Source organism: Etheostoma spectabile, unplaced genomic scaffold (genome assembly GCF_008692095.1).
Source record: "Etheostoma spectabile isolate EspeVRDwgs_2016 unplaced genomic scaffold, UIUC_Espe_1.0 scaffold379, whole genome shotgun sequence".
NCBI classification, from domain to species: Eukaryota; Metazoa; Chordata; class Actinopteri; order Perciformes; family Percidae; genus Etheostoma; species Etheostoma spectabile.
Window position 1 is genome coordinate 843,171 of NW_022605596.1, and position 20,291 is coordinate 863,461.

At 41.9% G+C, this 20,291-nt stretch overlaps 1 protein-coding gene across 1 annotated transcript in view; it reads right to left on the bottom strand.

The window, feature by feature from the left end:
- Positions 1–19,511, bottom strand: part of galm (galactose mutarotase) — a 28,631-nt gene extending 9,120 nt beyond the window's left edge. The window contains exon 1 of the mRNA XM_032511509.1: positions 19,260–19,511. The gene's annotated coding sequence lies outside the window, so the exon portion shown is untranslated. The remainder of the gene's footprint in view (positions 1–19,259) is intronic.
- Between the last annotated feature and the right edge of the window lie 780 nt (positions 19,512–20,291).

The window sequence follows — 20,291 nt, forward strand, 5'->3', positions numbered from 1 at the left end:
CCTCTAAATTACATAAAATCCCAACACACTATGCGGATAGGGGGGGTAAAAAAAAAAAACGGCTTTCTTCTTGCCACTTGGTCTGTCATTCCACTGGGAAATGTCCATTTTACCGAAAACGCTTCTCCTTTTTCACGCTGTAATTTCATCCAAACAAGTGACTTTGAGCCCTTGAAGGGCTCATCCCTTTATATAACATTAAAGGACTTTGCTTTTGCCATTCGCGTGGCACTTTACTTTACATCTCTGCACAGCTCACATGTCTATCTGTCGAATCATGAACACACCATTATGGGTTTTTTTCATAACTTGATTACACCACCGTGTGTAAATACTTCTTTTAAATACTGTTTTGGTGTGTTTTTTCATTTGTTTAAAACAAGTCTTGAGTCAAACACGGATAATATCCAGCAACCTTCATCACAATGTATTCATGTTTTTGTTATATTTCTAAATAAAAAACGACTCAAAGAACATAAGATGTGCAGTTTTGTTTGTATATGTATTGTATATAGTATATGAACACAATTTGGTGGGAGAATTAGCTGAGATGCAGGCACAAGCTAAAATCCTGACGTGTAGGGCACAAAATAAATATATATTAGTCAGGATATAATGCATAGTTCACTTTTTTGCTTCTATATTTATCAGTGTATAAATAGTAGTTATTGTTAAAGTTTAAATGCCTCGTTTGCATATTCTACATGCCAAGTATATGTATTTTTATTGCCTACAGGAAAAAAAAGAATATATATATAATTATAGTAGGATGTAGTCCATCATTTTTTGCTTCTATATTTATCAGTTATAAATAGTAATGTTGAAGTTAATACATTGTTGCATATTCCTACTCCGTTACTGTAACTGCAGTTGTAAAAAAAAAATCCAGGGTGAGTATTTTATCCCCAAATAACTAAGCTAAAACTTGAGCAAATAGATGTGTATTTTTATAGGCCTACATGAAAAAAAGAATATATTATATATGTATATATATATATATATTAGTATGATATAGTCCATAATTTTTGCTTCTGATATTTTAAATCAGTGTATAAATAAAATGTAGTTAATACGCGGTCAATACCCGTACCACTGTCTCTACAGCACTGTTACTGGTTCCACTATTATTCCACTTATTTGTATTTATTCATATTCCCATTCTCACATCTCACTTGTTATTTTAATTTATTCTCATTCTCATTTCCTATTTCCACACTGTTCATACGTGTCCCAGTATCCTGCACTATCTCCACATTTAATTTTTTTTATTGTACTCTTCTTCAATCCGCCTCTATATTATTTCTTTTTAAGTATGTTATATATGTGTACTATTTTGTTTTGGTGTTTTGCATGTGTGAGACAGTGTGAGCGCGATGCTCCAAAGAAAATTCCTCGTATGTGTCCTCATCCCTGGTGAAGTAATAATAAAGCTGATTCTATCGTTAGTTCTTGGTTGTGAAATGCATTGTTGCATATTCTCTCCTCCTGTAGTGTGTCAGTGGGTTCATCATGACATAGAGTGACCCGGCTGTAGCCTAGTGTGTGACAAGGCATGCCTCCCCCATGACGCAAACGCACGCACGCACGCACGCGGGTGTTCTGTGATGCTGTCCGCGGGTAACGTTAGCCCCCTTACCTCCTTTCCTGCTCCGTATGGCTGCCCTCCACCTGGCCCGGTGTCCCCCGCTGACTCTACGTTTACCGGCAGCGAGCCGGAGTCCGTCCTCCCCCTCCTCCAATCCTCTCCCCCCTCCTCTCTTTCTCCTCGCGTCCGCGTCGCCCCCTCTCTCCGTCTCCTCTCCTCCGTTTTAGCCGCTCTTTGCCGCCCTTCCGTACTCCTCTTCCTCGCGCTGGCGGCTCCTTCTGCCGTCGAACATGCTCGCGGCTGCGGTGGACCTGTTAGAGAGCGGTCTGGGAGCTAGTCAAACTGACACGTCCATGTCAACTTTCCCGTTGGGTCGGACCGCGTTAAACAGTCTCCGTGTATCTGTCTGGCTCTTATTTTGTCCCTGTCCCCTTTTCGCGGTTCCACTCTCGGTCCCCGTCGTACTGTCTCTTTATCACTCTCGAACACCATTGATTTTCTGTGTGGAGGGTGTGAGCGACTGGACACATCCCGCCCCGTGCTGCTCTCTTTGGTCAGTCATGTCTCTGCGCCTTGGAGATACGGGCTGTGATGGCCGACGTCGATGCGTCAACCAACAGCTCTCCATGCTCTGCGAGGAGTGCGCAGAGGAGCAAAGAGGGGAATGGTGGGCTAAATAAAACAGAAAAGGAGACAGCCTAAAAAATGCGATCATAGGAAGAAGAGATAGAGAGAGAGGGAGGTAAGGGATATTTGCGCATCATCAAACACCAAAATCAATTGTCCTTAAAGGCCCCCAACCTTCCTGAAAGCTCTTTGAACTTGCAGACTACAACGTCTCCAAACAAAGGTCACCGAGTGTGTGAGGTACGATGGGGCTCTGATTGATCACACACTGCCATCTCTAAAAATGAGGGGCATTTGACTGATGGTAAAGTCATTACAATGTAATTTCCTAGCTTCCAGTATCTATCAGATGTGGTGGAAAGTAAAGCAGAACATAGCATTTTGAACAAAAAATAGCCATTTTGAATGCCTCCCATAAATTTGGGGGATTTATGGACTTTAAAAAAACTGAAAGAAACTCAACAAACTAGTGAAATCAAACACATTTTATATATGTAATTCCCTTTATTGCATGATTCATACATTTATTGTACAATTAAAACACCGTTTAAAAGAACAATAATTTGGCTTTTTATAACTAAATAATGTTTTTTATTGTGACATGAATTCCAGTCACATTTGAATTGTATTTCAGCATTCGAGTAGTGTTTGTTTGTTGTGAAACAATTTGTCTAAACAAAGTAACATACTGTTAGCTACGATGCTAACGGCATGGATACTAAGTCAATCGGTGCTGTCGTTCTATTTTCGTGATTAGCCTATAAATAACCCGTCTTTGCGATTGTCATGTACTGAGATACAGCTATAGAAGGTAATATATGAGTCACCAGCTACTCGCAGACGAGGTGAACAAGCTGACAAAATAACAGGAAGTTCCGCTAACTTACTACATACTTTAAAGTACTACTGTACTACAGTACAATAGCGCATTTGTTTTAGTCATAAAACATGTGCAGCTGATTTTCAACTTCGCCTCTGCAACCATTATGAACATTTGTAGTTTTTGAAACATACTACTATGTACCTAGGCTTATGTGTTCCACAGGGGTCAGTTCCCTAGCACAACAAAAAGCAGATGTTCCACTTCCCTTCAGTGGTTTCGTACTTTAGTATTGCGATATCTGCCTCTGAGATTCTGCCTCATTGGTGACAGTGGCAGTTGCTTCTGTCCAAAGCACCAATTATGGTACAAGTAGAAGCTATTCCTAGTTTTAAGAAACAAAATGAACGTATCCAGTTACAGCACTCACCATCAAATCATGACATCGTGGTCAACAGTATCTGCCTCATCATGTGGCAGTGCTTCCTTCCTGTAAACACGCTAAGTAAGCAGCAGCAGTTGCATGTAACTCGTCGTCGCTGCGACTCAACATTTATATGTATTGTCCACTAAAAGTAATCAAAACTGAAGTTTATTTCCCCTCAAAAAGAGTGATCTTGAGCCCTGTTGTGGTTATGACCTATCTGTGACTATGAACTATGGAAACTGTCCCAATGATGCCTGTGGCTTGCACGTAATAGTGTTACTAAAGGTAATAATGGAATATATTTCAGTAATGCTCTCAGGCATGCAGATAGTTTAACAATAAGATTGGTGGTCTATTAGATCAAAAGCTGCACTGAATCAAGCAGTACAAGTGCCCGCCTAACCCTTTCATTGTTTGCATCCCGACTTAATATGCATGTGGGAATCGAGTTGATACTGTTATGGTAATAAATATATATATTTTCAAATATAGTTGAAGTTCTTTGAATGAACTTCCCTCCAGATTTTGCTCAAACAGGCAGAATGCAATAGGGCGACCATTTGGTCCAGTGAATGCTCTCTACTCCTTTGATCTTTGCATTTTCCATATTTGTGGGTAAACACTTTCAATTTAGACCATAAATTAAAGACATGACTCAAGGCTTAGCTACACCCAGATGTCTAGCCTGTAATTACATCCAGATAGTCATATCCCACAGGTTTATTGCATTTCAAGACAAGATTGTATTTTATTTGTGTTTGTTTTTGGTTGTGTTTATTCAGAGTGACATGGAGAGACAAGAAAGGGGAGAGAGCTGGGGGGGGCAACACGCAGCGAAGGGCCGCAGGTCGGACGTCGAACCTGGGCCCTTTGCTGCAAAGGACTCAGCCTACAGCGGGCGCACACTCTTCTGTGGTACTATCGTCCATCACTAAAGTTAAATTTGCTTTTTTTTTTGTCATACATAATCTTTGGTTTTATAACTAACTCGGACAACTGACCATAGCAGGTGACATTTGATTTCTATTGTAATCCACTTTACCTAGGAAATAGTTTAGCTATATCTAGAGGTTTGTCAATAAATCCATCACCATGTTCACAAATTGTTATGGTTTTGTTTTTTACCCACTTATATTAGAGTGTTTCCATAAGTTTTGTTATCACTTTTATTTTCTCAATTTAGATTGATAATATGGCCTTTTCTTTTGTTATTTATGTCGTAACTTTGTTCCTAGTAAACGGCAAGGGGTAAGCGCATCCGGAAAGCGTACAACCTATGGGGATATTCTGAGGCTAACAAGCCATCACCGCCGTTAGCATCCTTTGCCTCCCATCATTTTAGCGCCACTTTGACAGCAAATAACTTTACATCTGTCCGTTTAAAGACTTTTTCGTCCTTGTAATTTCTAAGAAACTGCAATGTATAAAAGCCTCCATTTCCCTGTGTACAGTCCTGAACAAAGTCTTGTCGCTTATCTATTTGTAAAGATCAATGTTACCAAAACTATGTCCTAACAATTTGCTTGTTGTAGCTGATTATGGCATAAATACGTTTGCTCTTGACTTCTCTCTCATCTCATCTCAGAAGATCCTCTTTTCTTCCTCAGCCGTTTGGAAAAATCTTGATTTATGTACACGATGTGTATTTAAACTGCTTAATGTGTAATGGCAGGTATCATGTTATAGTTATGACAGTGTAATGTCAGTCTTGGCACACCCCTTAAAATGACCAAAATGGTCAGTGCACAATTTATTTTTACTTTATTCTACCCTGTAACAAGAACTCAGCCTTGAACAAACCAGTGTGTTATCATGCATCTATTTCTACATGATGTGTGTATCTATGATCTGTGTGTGTGACTGGGAGGGGGATCCTACACGGAATAATGCAATATGGCGAGCCTTTTTCTGCGTCTTCCCTGTCTAAGCCCGCAGACACACTTATGCTCCCTTTGTTCACATCTTTCCCACACAGCGTGTTGTCACACAGACTCTGCGATTCAGATCAGCTTTCAGGCAGCGCGGCCTGTTTGACAGACTGCAGTTGAAAGAACACAGTTCAATCCTTTCACTTCACCCTTTTAAAAGGGTGATTCACACTTACAATGGGAGGGAGTGAGAGGGTAATTATGTCATAATGTCTATCAGTTACATTATAAAATGAGAAGGTTTATTTAATGTTGTAATGAGTAGTTGGTAGCGCATCCAGCAGGTTCTAGGGTGCTGACCTGGGGTCATCCCTATGGTCCCAGCCCATGGACCCACAGCCCCTATGGACCCACAGCCCAATGGCCCCACAGCCCTATGGTCCCAAGGTCCTATGGTCCCAAGGTCTTATGGAACCACAGCCCAATGGACCCACAACCTAATGAATCCCAACCTAATGGTCCCAAATCTTAATGGACCACAGACCAATAGTCCCACAGTTCTATACCCACATGCCCAATGTCCCAAGGCCCTATGGACCCACAGCCCAATGGTCCCACAGCCCAATGGACCCACAGCCCATGAACCACACAGCCAATGGTCCCAACCCCTATGGACTCACAGCCCAGTGGTCCCCACAACCCTATGATGGTCCCGCCATGCCTCCCAATCCCAGTCCCATGGTCCCAAGTCCTATGGTCCCCAGGTCCTATGGACCCACACCCACTGGACCCACACCTAATGAACCCACAACCTATGGTCCCAAAGTCCTATGGACCCACAGCCCATGAGCCACAACCTAATGAACCCCAACCTAATGGTCCCAAAGTCTATGCCCACAGACCAATAGGTCCCACAGTTCTATGGACCCACAGCCCAATGGTCCCAAGGCCTATGGACCCAGCCACCATGGTCCCACAGCCCTAATGTCCCACAGCCCTATGTTCCCCATTCATAAGATTCTTTCTTAAATTAGGTGCCTTGATCAAGGGCACTAAAGTGAGAAACCTAGTACATTTTTCTGATGTTGGGTGAAACCGGGCACCTGAGGAAACCCACACAAACATGGGGAGAACATACATACAGACCCCCTACAGAAAGGCCCGGATCCCGGATTGTTTGCATACCCTTCTTGCTGTGAGGCTAACCATTGGACCACCATGCTGCAAACAAGCTAACAGTAGCTCACGTCAGCGTTTAATAGATTGGACACAGTAACATTTATGTTCAGTAATTCTAAATAAACGCTATAGTATTTCTTAGACTTTCACTAAGGCTACATACATTGCTACGTTTGGTTGTGAAACTAATATATTTTCAAAGTTGCCCTACTATTGATGTGACCAGTCAGTCCACATGGTAGACGGTTTGGTTAGTTAAAAAAAATCTATAAACCATTATGATACAGATTTTAAATTAAGGGCTCAAATGTCAATTAGCAAATTTGAAATGTTTTCAGGTTGTTAATGTAAAGGCCATATTTTAACTCTTTTTCAGGCTATTCAAAAAAAAAAAATCCCCTTTTTAAGCCAGATTCATTCAACATCAGATTGATAGACTCCAGCGTTTTTTTCTCGGTGAATATTAGGTCAATATCTGGAAGCAGAACTGGGGCCTGTGCACGAAACTAGGATAAACGTTAAGCGCGGATATTCAAGTTATCCTGGATGAATTAGCTGGCCTCGATTGCACGAAACCAATTGAATTAAGCCCAGCCAGTACCATGGAGATTTATTCTTTACGCTAGCCTGTCCCAGTAGCAGCGCTACAGCCGGCTAGATAATCCTGGAGTCTCATGTTCAAATCAGCTGCCGTCTGATCCGAAATGAACATGTTTAACAGTTTATTGCGTTGTCTCTTCGCATGTGTTCTGCTTTATTTTTATTAACATGCCCATTAGCCTACTTGTCACTATTGTTGGTCGAAGTTTGATTTAAAACCCTACTACAGCTGTTTAGATGTTAGAATGGTTGCACTGGCACCTGATGCGGAGTGGGACCTTTTCCGGTGGGACGGTAGTGTGTCGGGCTGCCTGGCGTGGCGGCCGCTGCCCGGTGGCGCCGTGCCGCCGCTGCCCGTGGCCGGTGCCCGGTGCCCGTGGCCGCTGCCCTGCGGCAGACCCGTGCGTCGCGTCAGTGTCCACCCTCTGTAAATAGAGATGAGCAGCGCAGCGTCCGTGGTCTCAGCTTCAGGTTCATACAGGACCGCTCTGGAGATTAAGTGTGACGATATTAATGTAGCGATATTCCCAGCCGATATAATGTAGCGATATCCAGATGATATGATTGGCAGACTGGTCAGACCAATACATTCATATTTAATCTTACTTGTTGTGTCCTTCTCTAGTAAAGACACTTTGTGTTACTTCCTGTACTAGTAGCCTAATGTTTTTTATAATAGCTTACATTGGTTTCATACCTTCTCAATAACGTCTCCCATCACCGACTAATAACGTGGCCTATTACAGTAGGCTACTAATAGTGTAATTCCATCATCACACCGGGAACAACCAATGCTTCTTGTATCTTTTTATTTGGTGCTGTCACTTGTCAGAAGAATAAAAAAATGATATTGTTTTACATATGCTCACAGCGTGTATTGAAGTCACTTACTACTTTTCTTGTGGTCCCTTTCTGATTGTCTGTATGAACATATAATTGTACAAAGAATTAGATATAGCTTAAAGAGTTTGTGCATGGTTGTAAACATGTTCTCGCGTTGTGAATAAGGGTTGAAATTAAGCCTAGAGTCCCTTAGGGTCCATTTCCGATAACTAGTTCCCTCTGCTCACTTTTAAGGCAAGGCTATATTTTTACAACCCCACCCATTCGTCGTCACCGCTATGTTGGCTTTTTCTCTCCATTTGACAACAGCCTTATTTCCCTCTCTGCATATTATACTCTTCACCTCCTCGTTACTTTCCATCAGACCTGCTGCTCATTGGGTGAAACGTGGCGCATGCGTCTTCTCATCTCGCATCAGTAAATCTGTGATCGATATACGGGTCTATTTGAGAAAGCCGTGAACGTGCACTTATCCCAGCTATTACACCTGTGCTGGACTACTCCACCTGTTCATCCTGGCTCGCAAACATGCAACCGTTAAGCCGCGATGAGCAGTCATCACTAAGTCAGCTGCGTTTTTTTCATCATCATCCTGGAATCTTTATTCTACTTTCGTGCAAACGCCCTGGTCTGGACCAACTGAACTAACCTACAGATGGGAACCAGGCCACATGGTTTCTGTCCTTCTTATTACGTGATGTTGTGTCAGTGTTCATTTTTCTGATAAATCTGGTTTCATCATTAATTAACCCACTTAACCGCAGGTGGCTTGCTCCCGTCCCATCGCCTCATGTCACCAGTCCTGTGGCCGTTCTTTTCCTCTCATGCTGCTCAGTCCATCACTCTGCATTTTTAAATGGTCTGCTTCACTCGTTCCCAGGTGCTCTTATGGTGCAATTGCACCGGGGTGGGGCAAGGCCAAGTCATTGTCACTGTACACAAATTAAAACCCCAAAATAAACATCTTAAAGCCCAAAGCAACACAATAAAAGAACCATGCAAAAAAGGTACTACACAACAAACAGTCAGCTATTGATGGCACCGCCAAAACCAATTAAAAACATGCAAACACAAAATGCCTCCCTTGGACTGCTCCACAGTTGCCTACCACCAACCCTCCATATGGTATGTTCATAAACACTAACTTTTGTCATATGACAATGAACACAAGCTACTTGTTCTGTATAACCTAATATGAAAATTCAAATTATTTTTCAACCGTTAGTAACTTAAAACTAATTGTACATGCATGAAGATTTTTAATAATAACTAATAATAATAATACATTTTATTTAAACGCACTTTTCATTCCAAGAATCTCAAAGTGCTTACACGGAGATAATAACAAGAAAACAATCAGCACAAAATGCTTTCCTGAATAAAAAATAAATAAAAAAAACCTTATGCAGTGCCCACTCAACGGGCTGCTTGCTTCCTTCTACTTTTGGTTTAGGAGACTCATTTAGAGCCATCTTCAATCAGAATAACCAGTTTATTTACACTTTATGCTATCATGCACTGCATTTTATGCATGAATTTCTTTTAAAGTTTCTTATCATGAATGAATTGGAGAGGACAGGTGATCACACATGTGCAGGCGGCAGGTGAAAATGTATGTGGAGATTTCATTGATTTTAGCATTCCCTCATAAGCAAGTGAATAATTTGATAACGAAGCTTGACATAGAAAGAATCACCTGTTCAGATGGGATTAGATGGCTATAGCTCGGGGTGAGCGTTGCAGATGGTGGGTGGAGGTGGTGAAATGAGGATATCCGTCTAGTTTAATATGTATCAACTAATAGTATAGCTAACGTTATTATTATTATTATTGCCTTATAGTTTCACAATAGTAAGGAAGAAATCTATTTTTGTATTAAATTGCTATTGATATGGATTAGAGTGCATGTCTAGGGTTATAAGTAAACAAAAACAAACCTTATGGGTTGAATGGGCTAGCAATTCCAAAAAACAAGGAATCACACGGCTAAATGTTAAAGCTTCTAATATGACGCATGGCGCTCGGCCTGGCTTGAAGTGTTGCATCCCCCCCCCCCCTGACTTATTTCCAGGATATGACATCAAGGAGGGGTAACTTCTCCTGCTACTATGGTCCGAAAGCACGAAACACTTTGTTTCATCTCTGTAGAATTCCTGGATTAAGAAATGAATGATTAGTTCTTTGAGAGTTTTTTGGAGAAAAATAAAGCAGCTAAAGTGAAGTAGGTGAAGTTGACTGTGAGCGCTCACTTCTTATGAAATCCATATCCAGCTGCAGTGTGATGCTCTCTGTCAGAGCTCCACAGCCAGAGACCGATGGACATCCAGCTCCTTTGCAGCGAGGCTCGAACCTTTTCATGAAATCTCAGTTAAAATCCTCTTTGAGTGTGGAAAGAGGTTGCCATAGCAACGCACACTGTCTCTTGGCAGAGTTCCCTCTCGCCCAAACCCGCCTCCTCACCTAATGTTAAGGAATAGTTCACCTTTGTAAAGATGATAACACACATACGTTACTAATATGAATAATGTGAACAGCTGCAGCTTGACTGCTCTCTAAATGGTTTTTTGGAGTTAACCTGCAGCTGCTGCTTCAGGGACTGATCCTTTTGTACATGTGGCCATACTCTACCAGTGTGCTCTCTATTTGTTAATACTGCATAAATACAACCATGGACTACAACAATCATGGACAGGGACCAATCTGTCTGAAAACACCGCAGTGGAACAATGGGCAATAACCAGATTAGTCAAAAACCTTTATTTATTTATTTATTATAATAATGGCATGGCACGGATCACAAATCACATTATTTTTATTTATTTTTTAATTTTGGTCACTTCTTCAGACCTGACATCACAGCGTTAATTACTCTGCCAGGAAGGTAGTGTATTGGCATTTTTCAATGATAAGATATGCATCAGTTACCCTTTTCCAGAGAGGGAGCTGAGTTGCACTGTCCGCTGAACAGTATAGTGTATGATTTTACTGCGAAAAATTATATGTACAATCGATACTGCACTCCTTCTGTATATAGAAGTACCATTTTCTTCTTCTCTGTCCTACTGTTGGGAAAGGTCACATGATCCCACGGTGGTGAAGGTGAAGCGAGTGACATGTTTTGTAGTTCCCTCACCAGGAGCAGAAGACAGTCAGGAAACGAAACCTGGACAGACCGACACAGACACAAAACACAGACCAGACACACACACACACACACTTCTTCAGCCTTATATATGGTTGCCTGAAATTACCGACAGGCTTGCAGTGTCACGCTAACACACTGGTTTTAGTTTGCAAAGAATAATCGATATAATTTTGCATCAAAACTTAAAGTTGTATGTGGAGTAGGGCATGAAAAGAATTATGCATCCCAATGCGGACCTGGATGATTCTGCATTGCTGCAGAGACAGACCGTATCCTTATTGCCTACTGATTTTTCCGGTTGCTATTTTTTTTTTTTTTTATTTAATCTATTCTATGTATTTAGAAAGCAAATAGTGCTTACAATTCTAAAATAAATAGTTTTAACTAAACAATTACATACACAGTGGGAACACAACAGGTCCTGTTCAGTAGATTAGAGAGTACACAGCTGCTGACATACTTATCACCAATAGATACCTTCACACGACAGCTTTGTAACATCTCATCACCTCCTCATATTCATCCTCCTCATCATCTACCTGGTTGACAGCATCCGCCAATTCTGTGTCTCCAGACAGAAGGAGCGGTGCTTCCCTTACCTGACCCCCGCCCTTTCCTGTTATAGAGCATCCAGGAAGTTGGCAGTGTAACCTGGACTCCTGGTTGGCTGGTGAAACCCCAGGACCCGCCCACGGGGCTGGGTGACACACTCTGAGACGAAGGAACAGTTTTCCTGCTAGATTAGATTAAAGACAAAAGGTATGTGTGTTGTTGTTGTGTGTAGCGTGTGTTGTCCTCTGCAGCTGACCTGGCAGCGTGTCTTTCTGTCCAGGTGTCCCCGGTGACCACGACAGAAATTATGGTCAACCCCGACCTGGAACTTCCTTCAGCTGAGGGCCCAATCAGAGAGGCTTTCGGAGGTCAAAGGGCGTGCCATCCACTGGTCTTGATCTCTCCTGCAGATAGAAGAGGTTATTGATGGTGATGGTTTCATTGAACTAATTTAGGTGATGAGAACCTCTCTGAGGGACATGTCTCACAACAATCTCACAACATAGATGTTTAAAATACAGGGCATAAGTATCACACCCCCTATTGTTAAACATACAGGGCATAAGTATCCCCCCCCTATGTTAAAATAACAGGGGCATAAGTATAACACCCCCCTATGTTAAAATACAGGGGCATAAGTATACACCCCCCCTATGTTAAAATCCAGGGGCATAAGTATACACCCCCCTATGTTAAATACAGGGGCAATAAGTATACACCCCCTATGTTAAAATACAGGCATAAGTATACACCCCCATGTTAAATACAGGGGCATAATATATAAGGCGCTGTGGAGGAAGGTCTGTCTTATCTCTCACCCTCAACTATCATCCTGTTGGGACTGACGGAACTGACCGAAAGGCTCACAGAGGCACAGGAATGAACAGCCCAACTTTCCAGGACTGCAGTTCAGCCCTCTACTTTTAACTCTCGAACTGATTGTTATTTTCAATCTTGTTCTTATTCGGCCCTTGAGCCGGATTCCCATTCTAACACAGATTCGGGATAATATCAAAACAGTCATTCTCTCCTCTGTCGTCGGGGAAACCAACCTAATTGCAGAGTAATAGCCAAGTTTATCTGACAGAGCATGTAGGAACCCACTCCCACACAAGGAGGCTTTCACACTTCTGTGGAACAGGTGCAAAAACACCATAATTAACTTTATCTGTACAAACCACATGGTGACCGGGATTCACATGAGCACTAAACTAACAGTATCTCCAACCTCTTAAAACCCCACGGAGACACAAAAGACCAAGACAAAGAGCAAAGACAAGACCTTAATGATGAAGAGAAACATAATGTATACTGAAATGTTTTTTAAATGCGATACTTTCTTATTGCATAGCTGCTCAAGATCTAAGATCTTTTCTACTTTTTTACATACTTCCCACTTCATCATTCAATGGCTTTAAACTTTCTCTTGAGGGGTTGGTTCTGCTGGGAGACAACAGGACATCTGTTACCTGTAGGAATCGTGATAGTCGTCCACGGCAGTTGACTGAGCACTGATGGGATACTGTGTGTCATAGATGTCTGCTGCACCCTACACACACACACCACACACCACACACCACACACACACACACACACACACACACACACACACACAACACACACACCACACACACACACACACACACACCACACACACACACCCAACACACACACACACACCACCCACACACACACACACACACACACAGACGTTACATATTCCGTCCACCAGAGGACGCTCTACAACTTCCCTGTTAGTGATGGCGTTGCATACTGTCCCACCAGAGGACGCTCTACGACGTCCCTGTATTGATGGCGTTGCATAGTCTGCCACAAGGACGCTCTACAACGTCCCTGTAGAGCTCATAGTCTGTCACCAGCTCTAAGACGTCCCTGTTGGCAACACTGATTTTTTTTTTTGTTATGTGTTTTTGTTCAAGGACTTTAAGTTTCATATCTTAGTTTTAGTTTTTTATATATTTTATTATCAGACCTTTAATATATTTTGATGTTCTGTGTTGTACAAAACAATTATTATCATGTTATTTTAGTGGAACTCATATAACTACAAATAACTACTGTTCGGTAAATCTTTTTGTTTTGTTTCTGGATTAATACTTTTAAACATATTTCGCCGATATATCGCATATGGGATTTCATTACCAATATTATCATAAAAGCCTTAAATCTTTTATCAGTCAGGCTCAATAACCATGACACGAGATCCCGGAGGGCTATGGCTGGGGACTACGCTTGAACTGGGGAGACCGGTCTCATCATGTCACCACAGGTGTGACTGAGGTTAGAGACCCCTAGGCCCTGGCAACAATTTTATTGTTTTGTGATTGTTCCAATTAGTGTGGGGGCTGGGTGTGATTTTGGGTTCTGAGTGAGAAATCTAAGATCCAAAAGAGAAAAAAAATCTGAACTAACTGCTAACCTCATCTTTCCCTTGAGTTCCTCTTCCTCTCTCTTCTCTCTCTCTCTCTCTCTCTGCATTTCCTCTTAGTATTGCCTTTCTCTAGCTTGACCTCCTTCATTCTACTTTTAAAATGATCAAGTTGAATGGAGAGTTCTTTTTTGGAATATCTTTTTTTGGGGCATTTTTTTGCCTTTATTTTGACGGGACAGCTGAAGACAGGGGAGAGAGGGGGGGGAATCACTGCACAAAGGCCGCAGGTCAGAGTCAAACATGGACCGCTGTGTCTCTATACACGGTCACCCGCTCGACCAACTGAGCTATCCGCCCGCCCCGAATGAGAGTTGAAACTAGCGCTAACGATTTGTGGGAAAAAATCTAATTGCGATTTTCTTGCCAGATATTGCGATTCGCAAATTTGTTTTAGCTACTTTTTCGCACCTCTATGACCATGTTAACTAAAGTTACAAAATAATGAAAGAGCCACTGTGATATGTAACATTATTCCAACATTTATCTTAGGAAAAACAGTAATTACGATACAACAAGAGAAAAATAACGAATGTTAAATCAAACTGAAGCTTGCACTATGAGTTCCTGCTGGTTTCAGGGCAATTGATTTTTGTCTCCAATCGTAGGCATCTTCCCGATCCGTTAGCGCCCCCCCCCCAAATACACTATGAAAAAGCCCGGTCTTGGAGAAAACAGGGGTCATAAACGTCAAGCAAACACTAAGGCACAGGACAGGAAACAACTACATCACCAATCACCGACCAGATGGTTGGGGGTCAGTTTAGTCATGACAGTTAGGGAGGGGGGGTGCTTGCTCTTTTATGTTGAAATCGACTTGAACGTCAACAGTATGACCATGCAGGACCTCATAGTGCACCTAATCTGGTCTTCACAATTACCAATCGCTGAAGATGAATCCTTCAGCCCAGCTCAAACAATTCCCCTTATTATGTTTCCCAATGGTAACAACGGCTGATCGTGTGCTCTTACCTGTCCACCAGGTAAGTAGGTGGTTGTGAGGTTGATGGGGGTGGCTTTAGTAGACCTGGCTTGGTATTCTGCAGTTAGTGTTTCCCCCTGAACACACAACTCAAATCTTACTCAACGGGGCTGTACAAACCACTGATTTACATGAAAAAGTCAAGATCCGCAAAATGTCGGAGCGTGATCAGCTACCAGGGCGTGTGCTTACCGTAGGGTGTATGGAGACCGAGACCTGAACCTCCCCAGGATAACCCTGGTCCCCATCTGGACTGGTAAGACTCAGCTGTACACCACCTTCCACTGCTGTTGCATGCAGATAGCCTAAAGAGACAAATAACACACTCCACTTACAGGACACGTCTCATGGGAGTGATGGCTTAGAAAAAACACCTGTGTATATTCACTATTAACTTTAAAAACGTCCGCCATGCATTCAGTGAGTTTTATTATCGGTATTTATGTTTTTCCAATCTGGTACTTATTTTACTCAATTTCATCTATTCTATGGTTATTACTTTGCTACATCATTTAATTACATATTATTCTATTTAATTTCATGTCACTTATTCACTTACATTGCAATGCCACCTAACTTTTACTGAAGTATCTTTTGGGGTGGGGTCCATAGGAGTTGGGTTGGTAACCGGAAGGTTGCTGGTTCAAGCTAATGGTGGTGGACTGGTAGCTGGAGAGGTCCAGTTCACCTCCTGGCAGTGCCAAGGTTTCTCTGGCAGGGCACTGAACCCCAACTGCTCAGGGTGCCATTCCATGGGCAGCCCCCCCACTCTGACATCTCTTCATTAGGCATGTATAGTACTGACATGTGTGTAATAACAACAGTTTAAAATTGTAATTTCCCCTTGTGGGACTAATAAAGGATCCATTTTATTTTTATTGTCACTTTATATCTTTCACATTGTCTTTTTGTTCATGTTGTTTGCTTGTTGGTTTGTTTACTGTAGAAAAATGCTGCTGTAATAAGGGAATTTCCCCATTGTGGGATGAATAATTATTATCTAATCTAATAACGCTGCGTTAGAACGTGTGACAGCTCAAACTGTGACTGATGTTTCCACGAATGTACTGACTTACTCTTCTCCATCCCTGTGGGACCAAGCTGCATAGAGACCCCTAATTGGCATTTATCCTTCAACATGCTGCACACATCTCCCGTGACAGTTGCATCTAGCTCCTCCATCTTTTGCCCCAGTGGCTACAGGGCCGTTTCTAGCCCAAAAAGGGCCAAAAAGGGCCAACGTCTTCAGAAGGACAGCACGTTGTTGCCACGTGACCTGTGTTAATGGTGGGACTGATTCACCTCTAGTCTCTAATCTTTTCAGATGATTTAAATGAAAAAGATAGAGGATCGGTCATTAGTCATTTTCAAAACTAAATGTTTTGTGTTATTTCTGTTTCAAAAGGCAGAAGTAAAACACATTTGAATCTAGAGTGTTCACGTAATTTCATACATTAGCAGCAATAACAAATTAATGTTAATATAGTAAATACATCTCCACTGGATTTATTGGTCTCAAAAGTTCTGTATAGTCGGGTGCTAGTGTGCATTTTGTTCATTTTAGTTAGTTTGTGTGTAAACTGGGACTGTAAGTGGGATAGTACCCCTTAGATAGCTCATTACTTTTAGTTCCTAAAGTCAAACCAGCCTCCCCGCAGCAGGGAAACTTCTAATTCTGCTGTCAGCTGCCGATGCCGTCCCTTTCTCTCTCCATTTTAACCTCATTCCCTTTAACGTGCACTAAATCCCCCCAGGCAGTGCAATGATGAAAGTGGTTGTTTTTGGCCCCGTGATTAACAGAATCCACAGGACTTCAGTCACAACAGCTCGATGTGTGGCACAAAGACCACAGTCCTCCTCATACAGTATTCTAGGTGTAGAGTCTTTTGTGTGTGTGGTGTTTTAGTTGATGAAGCAGTTAATTGAATTCACAGTAATTAGCCAATTCTGCGTACAGTTTAGCCCTCAGCCTGATGAGCAGACTGCTGCTTTTAAAACCATTAAGCCTGTGTGTTGCGGATTATGTCATTGTGGCCCTTGTAAAATATGTAAACATAGCAACTGGCAAATATTAAACTTTGTTTTGTACTTTGTCCCAGACTGAAATAGAGCCCGACCCATTAAGATGTTTAAGGTCAATACGAATATTTGGTTATTTAAAAATCCGATTTTGTTTTTTTAGATTCCAGAAACGCATTACAAAACATAAACAGATTTTGCATTTTGGTGCATTTTACTAATGAGTTGTTAAAATAAGGAGGTTGCAAATAGTTTCTTTGTTTCTGAAGCAATTAATATTAGTCATATTACTACTCTTATTACATACCCTCATGTACCTGATACTGTGTGGGAAACCCGATGTGCAACAAGTCAAAGAAAGGTTCTACAGAAATCACTAGAAACTTCCTACAAAACACAACCACATATTCCCTGAGTCTTACCTTATTAAGCCCCGCAGCCCCCGTGCAGTGCATTGGTTCCATTGTTGAATCTAGTTGGTACTCTTTTCCTCCAAGACAAAGCGTCCCCGTGCGATCCGGTTGGCCACGCGGCCCACAACGCTCCCAGATACCGCTTATCGACACATAACCTGACAACACAACACAGGTTAGTCCCTTCACTACCTCCACCTCACTCTAGCCACATTTCGACACAAGGATTTGAGTCTTTTAAGTCTCTAGGACTATTTTTAATTTAATTTCAATCGGTTTATTGATCCCCTATGGTGAATTACAATTTCACTCTGTGTCCACACTTGGTTAGTTTACACCAGTCCGAACTACACACACCCACACACACACACACACACACCACACCCACCACACAGGATCTATACATGCACTAATGGAGAGATGTCAGAGTGGTGGCCACCAGCCGAACCAGCGACCTGAGCAGGTGGGGGGAGGGTACGGTGCCTTGCTCCAACGCACCTGGCAGTGCCCAGGAGGTGAAGTGGCTCTCTCCAGCCACACAATCCACGCTCCGTACTTTTGGTCCACGGGGACTTGAACCAGTGACCCTCCGGTTTCCAACCCAACTCTCTACGACTGAGCTACTAAAGGTTCCTTCTGCCATTTTTCTCTGCCTGTTGTCCCTATCATGCTTTTTTTTTTTAACTTTCCCATCTTTTAGGACGTTATATAGCCCGCCCGTGGCTTGTTTGAATTTGGTTGACCTCAAGCCAAATGATGTGATGTGAACAAATGTAAAACAAAGTGACAAAAAAAGAGAGAAATGTAAAAAAAAAATATTTTTTTAAATTTCAAAAAGGCTCAGAAAAACGTCGACAATTGTTGAAAAAGTGACAAAAACATCGAGGGAAGAACAAAAATGTTGACAAACGCAACCAATCGTAGAAAAAGGTTTTTTTATTTGAATTTTGGACTCAGAAAACAAAACTTTGCAGGTCAGTGGGAAGACAACACGGGGGTTAAGGATGTTCTGACCACTGACTGCAAATGGCCTGTTACTGACACTGTGAAACTCTGCAAACCAAAACGCTTCTTTAAATTATCATCACATTCTGAATCCAAACATTTCCTTCACTTTCAGTATTTTTCATGCAGCCTGCGTGGAAGAAACAATGATTCCCTTCCTACCTTCCAGGTGTCGTAGCCCGGACTACGTCTTCCATCTGGCCATCCTTCCCTCTGTAACACACGATCTAATGAACCGCCCAGGGTGAGAACCTCCACCCGGACCTGGGAGACTGGAGGACCCACAGGTCCACAGGCCCAGGCCGACCGCCTCCCCCCACTGCTGATGCTCACCTGAGTCATCTCGGACCTGACAACAACACAACAGGGCACCACCCTGACATCACTCGTTTTTCTCCATACTTCACTCAAGTTAGTGCTGCATTAGCCAACAGGTTATTAGACAACTTTTATCTAAATGGTATACCATTGTTAAGCTACAATGTTCTTTATTGACTCTGTGGCTGTAATATATTTATACACACACACACACACACCACACACACACACCCACACACACACACACACACACACACACAACACACACACACACACACACACTCTGAAAGTATGCCAGCTGCATGCTAACTAAACAGTGTGTAAACTCTTAGTTGTCAGTGTGACAACTAACATTTCTCTGCAATTAGGGAGTGTACAAATACCATATCGATAGCTAGCTAGTTAGCTAAAAACAGCTAACGCTCACCTCAGTCTCCCGCCTCAGGAACATAGACTGTTAATGTGTCCGGTCTACGCTCAGGACAAAGTTCACTTTATCGAGTCATGACCAGGGAAAACCGTGTTCACATCATAGACAGTTAAAGAAGTGGACCAACAGCTCCCGTTTATTAGAAGCTCTTTTCCGGTGATGGCTGAGCGTTACTGCGCAGCCTCCAACTGAGCTTGACAGCGTAGATGTGACGTGAGCAACCTGTCTGAAAGTTGTAAGTCTTCTAGTAGCTGGCAAGAGAATCTCAATAGAGAATAGAGAACGTCTGTATTGTCTATGCACAAGTACACAGTACCTGTGCAATTAGATTGAAGCAATCCTTTTACAGTGTTGACACAAAATATGGACAGGAATATAAAATATCAAAATATCAAAAGTCAAAATTTAAAAAAAAAGTACATGTAGGTAGTGCAGAGAAAAAAAAGAGGGGGGGGCAGGTGCATTCGGGAGCAACTGTATGCATATACATATGGCTTGAATACATTGTGTGAAAGGAGATAGTATAAAACAATAGATACATTTTGCACTGTAATGAAAGGGTTAGGTACTAATAATAGATACATTTTGCATAGTAATTAATGGTTAAGTACTATATAGATAAATATAAATATTGCACAGCAATGAAATGGAATAGTTAAATATTAATATTGCCCTATATGAAATCATTCCCATCGCAGAGATGGAGAGGTAGGTATATGTTAGGAGACCACATGGGCACAGGCTAATTACTGCTAACTAACATGCTAGTTAACATTAACATAGGCACAGGCTAATTAATGCTAACTAACATGCTAGTTAACATTAACATAGGTACAGGCTAATTACTGCTAACTAACATGCTAGTTAACATTAACATAGGCACAGGCTAATTAATGCTAACTAGCATGCTAGTTAACATTAACATAGGCACAGGCTAATTAATGCTAACTAGCATGCTAGTTAACATTGTAATTAAACCTAAACAGCTAAGGTAAATCCAAACTGTCTGCGAGCTTACCCTGTACTACA